This window comes from Bos mutus, chromosome 7 (assembly GCF_027580195.1).
Source record: "Bos mutus isolate GX-2022 chromosome 7, NWIPB_WYAK_1.1, whole genome shotgun sequence".
Taxonomy (NCBI): Eukaryota; Metazoa; Chordata; class Mammalia; order Artiodactyla; family Bovidae; genus Bos; species Bos mutus.
Genome location: NC_091623.1, coordinates 95,495,730 through 95,501,729, shown reverse-complemented (window position 1 = coordinate 95,501,729; position 6,000 = coordinate 95,495,730).

Below are 6,000 nucleotides of genomic sequence, written 5' to 3'. Positions count from 1 at the left end.
AGAATAGAGAGCCTAGAAGCAAACACATACACCTATGGTCAGTTAATCTTCGGCAAAGGAGGCAAGAAAATACAAAGGGAAAAGGACGGTCTCTCAGGCAAATTGTGTTGGGAAAGCTAAACAGCAACAAGTAGTCAATGAAGTCAGAACATTTCTTCACATCATACACAAAAATAAACTTAAACTGGTTTAAAGACTTAAATATAAGACTAGATGCCATAACATTCTTAGAAGAGAACATAAGCAAAACATTCTCTAACGTAAATCATAGCAATATTCGCTCCCAAGGCAATAGAAATAAAAGCAAAAATAACCAAATGGAACCTAATCAAACATAGAAGCTTTTGTACAGCATAGGAAGTCATCAACAAAAGAAAAGACACCATATGGGATGGAAGAAAATATTTGCAAACAATTTGATTGGCAGGGCTTAGTTTCTAAAATATACAAACAAGTCATACAATGCAGTACCAAAACAAGCAACCCAATCAACAAAATGGATGGCAGACATAAACACACAGTTCTCCAAAGAAGACATCCAGATGGCCAACAGACACATGAAAGGATGCTCAACATCACTAATTATTAGAGAAATGAGGCGTCATCTCACTCCTGTCAGAATGGCCATCAGCAAAAAGTCTGTAAATAATAAACAGTGCAGAGGGTGTGAGGAAAAAGGATCCCTCCTACACTGTTTGTGGGAAGCAAATTGGTAGAAGCACTAGGGAGAAGAGTATGGAGGCTACTTTTAAAACTAAGAGTTGCCATATGATCCTGCAATACCACTCCTGGGTATATACCCAGAGAAAACCATAATTCAAAAAGACACACGCAACTCTATGTTCATAGCAACACTATTTGCAATAGCCAAGACACAGAAGCCACCTAAATATCCACTGACAGATGAATGGATAAAGATGTGATACATACATACAATGACATATTACTCAGCCAATAAAAAGGATGAAATATCATTTGTAGCAATGTGGATGGGCTTATAGATTATCATTCTTCATACTAAGTGAAGTAAACCAAACAGAGAAAGATAAACATCATATGATATCATTTGTAAGCTGAATCTGAAAAAAAAAATATACAAAAAGATTTTAAAAAGGCAACATTATGAAACAGGAATGCAGGATCCCCCCTCAAAATTCCCTTCACTGTTATTTTAACAGTGTTAACAGGAGGGAATTAAATATATGCATTTGTTAAATTTGTTACAGTCATCAGAATGATCAATTTATTTTTATGTTTATTGTGTATTTTTAAAAACTGCATGTCCATCTATAAGTATCTTTTGTGTGTGTGTGTGTTTTATTTTTTTAATTTTATTTTTTAACTTTACAATATTGGTTTTGCCATATATCAAAATGAATCTGCCACAGGTATACATGTGTTCCCCATCCTGAACCCTCCTCCTTCCCCATACCATCCCTCTGGGTCGTCCCAGTGCACCAGCCTCAAGCATCCAGTATCGTGCATCAAACCTGGACTGGTTACTCATTTCATATATGATATTATACATGTTTCAATGCCATTCTCCCAAATCATCCCACCCTCTCCCTCTCCCACAGAGTCCAAAAGTATAAGTATCTTAAAAATAATTTCAATTTAAAAAGTCAATGCAAGACCCATCATTATAGAATTGAAAGGAACTCATATGAGAATTTTCAAATATGCTGCCCTTGTCCCAATCTCTGATAAGCTTCACAAGGTGAGATGATCCTGAATGACTGTATGAATAGTGGCTTTCTTTTGACTTTTCTACTCCCAGCTATTTGAGTTACAATAGATCTGCCCAACAAACAGACCTACAAACACTCTGTGGTTCTAGTCCTCTGTAAACAGACTGGAGAGGTCATAAGGGTGAAGAATGTCGATTTTCTTCTACTTGATATATAAATTTCAGAAACAAGATTTTTTGAAGTTTAGCATTGTCTGGCAAGAAAGTTGATTGCTATGTGGTCTATGAAATAGAAAGATGACAGAAAATCTAAACATAGAATTTGTATCAGTAGGCTACTTTTATCCCACTCAGAAGTCCCTACTTCATGATCCTGCCTCTCCCTTCTCTTTTGTCTTTCCTCCCTTACCTTCAGCCTCACCCCTTTATGTCTGCATCTCTGGTCTCATCTTATCCCAGACTCTTTGCTTGTTCTGTTCTAACCTCTGCTCCCACTTTATAAATCCCTGATGTTGTAGTTGTTCAGTGACCAAGTCATGTCTCACTCTTTGCTACCCCATGGACTTTTCTGCTATTTGTAAAGCCTCCTCAGACAACCACTTTGCCTTCTTGCATTTCTTCTTGGGGATGGTTTTGGTCAGTGCCTCCTGTACAATATTACGAACTTCTCTGTCCATAGTTCTTCAGGCACTCTGTTTACAAGATCTAATCCCTTGAATCTAATCATCACCTCCACTGTCACCTCTGACACCCTGAAGATGCTGCTGTATTCCTCAGGGTCTGTGCATTTACTGTTTCCTCAGCCTGGGTATCTCTTCCCTAGTTATCAGCATAGCCTGCTCCTTTTCTTCAAATCTCCACTCAAAATCACCTTATCAAAGAGACCTCCCCTAAGGACACTAAATAAAGCAGCACTAGCTCTCCCCATTCACCTAGGCTCCCCTGAACCTGCTTGGTTTCCCTTCACAACAAATGTAATATCAGACATCCTATAACTTTCCCAGCCTCTGCCTACTAGAATATATGCTTCCCAGGTGGCGCAGTGGTAAAGATTTGTCTAACAATGCAGGAGACACAGGTTCGATCCCTGCATCAGGAAGATCCTTGGAGGAGGAAACAGCAATCCACTCCAGTATTCTTGCCTGAAGAATCCAATGGACAGAGGAGCCTGGTGGGCTGCAGTCCATGGGGTCGCAGAGAGTTGGACACAACTAAGCAAGTGAACATTTACACACTAGAATATATACTCCTTGAGGTCAGGGACTGGGTTCACTGCTGTTTCCCAGTATACGGGACAGTGTCAGGCCCAGCAATGACATTACTAAGTTTGTGCTTGATAAACTTTGTATAAATATCATTCCCTTCTCTTTGCCAGAACTGTTACACACACAAGTAGTTATGTCTATAGGTTGTATGCAGCACATAGAATTAGTGGGAAAGGGCTTGAGATTTTAGCATCATCTGGTAATTCACAAGATGTTTGTGCAAACCTGTCTGTCTGAATCAGGTGTGACTCCTGTCAATGATCCACCTGCGTGCATGGTATGAAGGACATCAGACAGTGAGTAAACTTTGCGAAGACACCTGTCTTTCACATCACAATGCTAAATTTACAAAGTGGTGTTATATTAATTTGCATTATCCTAGACCCATGAGCACAAGAGGACGGGATGTGCAGATAGCTGCATGGGCGGCTACATCCATAACAAAACCAAGCTGAGGGCAACAATCCTTTGTACAGTTTGATGATAATTTTGGATTTTTCTCTCTTGCATTTTATCACAAAGTGAAATGTGTCCTGTTTATGATTCTTAACTCCTCATGCCACCTATATTCAATCTGCATCCCTCTTTATACCTTTGTGATACAAATCATTTTCTCTTCCTCTCTCGTCCCTTCTAAGAAGCTAAAAAAGAAGAGAAAACTCTTTTCCCTCGCACCACTTGCCTTGCCACTCACCACTTAGCATTTTTTCTTCTTTTCCAGTCCTAGAAGTTCAGGAAAGATACAGCTGCTGCTGTTACATTGGCTTTTGCACCTCTGCTCCCCAACATTCCCTATATTTCAGTTTCTTCTTCCTGTTAAGTTTACTACTCTACTCTATCTTCTTTTTTTTTTTCTTCAGGAAATATTATTTTATATTCTGCAACCTCCTATTCCAGGAGATATTTGTGAATATTATTGAGATTATCAGATGCCCAGGATGTGAAACATGAAGATGTTCCAAAGGTATTCTCTTGGCTAATACACATGTATCCCCTGGGGAAGATTTTTCCTATCCAGTTGCTTCTCTTGTGCCTTCAAAGGACAAATGGAATGAGTTGAACCTAGACCTTAGAAGCAGCACCTGCTACTGATAATGAAGTAGGATTTTGTCCCAAATGATGTTAGCACTGATCATAGTTCCTAGGTAGGTTCTTGACTCCTTGGCCTCAACACAAAGACAGTGAATAGGACACTAAAGTTGGGAACAGAGAAGAGAGTTAACTCAGAGACTTAATAAATCATCTGAAGTTGCTTTTGGATTTCAGCCTCTGAACCAATGGTAATCTATCACAGGGAACAATTCATATTTCTAATAATTTTAAAGCTAAGTGGCAGCCATGTTTCTAGGTTGCCTTATCTTGGGCATTTTCTTAAGTTGCTTGTGTGCTAAGTCGCTTCAGTTGCGTCCAACTCTTTGCAACCCCGTGGACTGTAGCCCACCATGCTCCTTTGTCCATGGGATTCTCCAGGAAAGAATACTAGAGTGGGTGCCATGTCCTCCTCCAAGGGATCTTCCCAACCCACGTACTGAACCAGTATCTCTTATGTCTCCTGCATTGGCAGGCAAGTTCTCTACCATTAGTGCCATGTGGGAAGCCTCTTTCTTAAGTTCCATGTCTAAATAACCCAGGTTAGAACTGCTTCACGTTTTCTCTTGTTACTTAACATTGGGGGCAACTTTCCTCAGTACCATGTGTACAAATAAGTCTCTCCAAAAGTAAAGTAACAAGAGAAAATGTGAAGCAGTCCTAACCTGGGTTATTTAGCTATTCCAGAGAAAGTGTTTTGGGGCCTGGCGTGGTTTGCTTTCTCCACTTACTGGGACCAGAAAGAACCAGCGCTTAAAGCCAGATCTCAACCAGCATTCTGCCTCAGCAAAGGGCAGACCTGTGCTGATGCCTGTCCACAGTGCTTTCTAAAAGGTTGGGCCCAAGTAAGAAAGTGTCAGCTTGGAGTCACTTGCTCACTCATCAGCCACTGGCTAATATAATTCATGCATCTGCATTGGGGAAAATGGCTGTGGTCCCCAAATGCCAAATCAACAACATTTAGGCCAATTTGCTGACTCTCGGCTTTTAGTATCTGCGAGAAAGACAGTCAGTCCTGGGTGGCCAAATGGGCAAGAGGCTTTTAAAAAGATTTACATATAAAAGGATCAGACAAAAGCATTTAAAATGACAAAATGCTCTAAGAAAAAGGAGATCAGGTCCTAGAATCAGGAAGAAGTCCGTGCAAAGTTTAGCCAATCTAAAGGGAAACTGAAGACTGTGTTGTTCAGTAGAGAGAGAGCAAGGGGAATAGTGGGTGGGATGAGGTTATGCAGGTAGGCAGGGCACTGCTGAGCACCACGGTGGGTGGGAGAAAGATAAACTGTGCTCCAAGTGTGACCAGAAGCCGTGGAAGGAATAAGCAGGACAAAAACTTACCCATTTTTACAGATAAAATATTTGCTGTAAAGGAAATTAACACATATCACCAAGTTATAATGTATAGCACATGCATTATTTTATTAAAGCCTGATCACCTTGATGGTACATTGAAAAGAAAAGCCTAGGTAACTTTAGTTATACGTTGATTATTTAGATATAAGGGCATTTAAATAGCATCCTCAATTTAAAACTGAAAGAACAGATGCTCTCAGACAAATTAAGCAACTAGCCCCAAGTTACTAAGTGGAACTTCATTTCCCTAAATTCTTAATATTGACGAACTCTGTTGATATCATTTCCAGTCAACAACAAGTTCATTGGGGATCTCATCCAATCTCGTCTGTAGAGTGATGATTCTAAAGGTTTACCTCTAGGACAGATCTGTCATAACTTAGGTAATGGCATTTAATGTAGGGATTCAGTTTCAGTTCACTTGCTCAGTCATGTCCAATTATTGCGACCCCATGGACTAAAGCACACCAGGATTCTCTGTCCATCACCAACTCCCGGAATTTACTCAAACTCATGTTCATTGACTCAGTGATGCCATCCAACCATCTCATCCTCTGTCATCCCCTTCTCCTCCCACCTTCAATCTTTCCCAGCATCAGGGACTTT